General features: G+C 50.5%; 1 pseudogene; it reads left to right on the forward strand.

Annotated features, from left to right (window-relative positions):
- The first annotated feature begins 837 nt into the window (after positions 1-837).
- On the forward strand, positions 838-958 carry LOC112547797 (5S ribosomal RNA; annotated as a pseudogene).
- Positions 959-1,315: the final 357 nt, after the last annotated feature.

The raw sequence follows: 1,315 nt of genomic DNA on the forward strand, positions 1-1,315 counted from the left end.
CACAACTGTTCCTGTTTTTTTCCGAGGTGGCACTCTCCCTTCCAAGTTAGGACCTCAGCACATGTATGTAAAGACACATCGCACAGAAGGCCAGATTCCGATCTGTTACACAAGCGTAAATCCAAGGGAATTATTCCACATTTATAGCCACATAACAAAGCACAACTGGGCCCGGCTTCTGCCCATGAAAGTTCTAAAAGTAATGATATTGCGTTCCAGTGCATGACTCACCTACGCCAGTGTAACAAGTAACTCCTTGGGGCATCAATGGAGATGCCCCCTGAAAAAAAGATACACACACCCCTTCCTGGAAGTCAAGGCAATTATTCCAGCTCCACAGTGTGAGTTCAGAGTCTGGATCCAGCAGGACAAGGCTCGTGTGGATGCTAGGCTAGGAAGGAGTGAGGTGAGCTACGGGGAAGGTAAATAAGGAAAGAAGTCATCAAACAGGGGGAGTTGAGATAAAGCAGCCCATACCCCCTCCTGCACCACAGTGGGTGCAGTAAGCTCCTTTTGCACCCCAGCTGAGTCCCCCTTGGATGAAATTGCTGCCACTTTTCATTAGGCAGCACTGTGTACAGCGCTTTAATGCAGCACTGGTCGATTTGAATTATGCCAACCCCATGTAAGGACAGATATGTGCAGATTCAGAATGAAACCGGTTTTATCCAAGAGACAGGCAAACTTTAAGGTTTTCAGAGAGTAGGTTTGGATAAATCTAACTGGTTAGCACCACCACTAACTGGTTAGTTAACCGGTAAGTACCACCTTCACTGGCTGATGCTTACTGGTAACCAATTCACCAGAGGCAGGGCCAGGCCCATGCACTCTACCACAGTCTATGGCCATACCACCCTGAACACGCTTGATCTCGTCTGATCTCGGAAGCTAAGCAGGGTCAGGCCTGGTTAGTACTTGGATGGGAGACCTCCTAGGAATACTAGGGGCACTACAGCCTGGTTGGGCTGGAGCAGTTCCCCTCCAGCGGTGTGGTGCAGCAGGCCCAGCTCAGATGGAGCATCCCTCCCCTGCAGCGTAGTACTGTGGACCCAACCTGGCCTCAACACCTTCCTGCCTGTGGGTTCCTGGTGAAGTGCTTAACCTGTCCAAGGTAACCTTGAACGGGTGAACTGATTTCACATTTCTACTCTCTACGGACACCCTGAGTTCCACCTGCTTCCATCAACAGCCTAGAGCCCTCGTGGAATCAGGATCTGCATCCATCTCTGTCTGCACAAAGACACATTGCTGACATCCTGCACCCACATCTGCGGAGGCAGATGGCCGTGAATATGAAGCGGATATCCGCGGACTG

The sequence above is a fragment of the Pelodiscus sinensis genome, chromosome 8 (genome assembly GCF_052426305.1).
Source record: "Pelodiscus sinensis isolate ZL-2025 chromosome 8, ASM5242630v1, whole genome shotgun sequence".
NCBI classification, from domain to species: Eukaryota; Metazoa; Chordata; order Testudines; family Trionychidae; genus Pelodiscus; species Pelodiscus sinensis.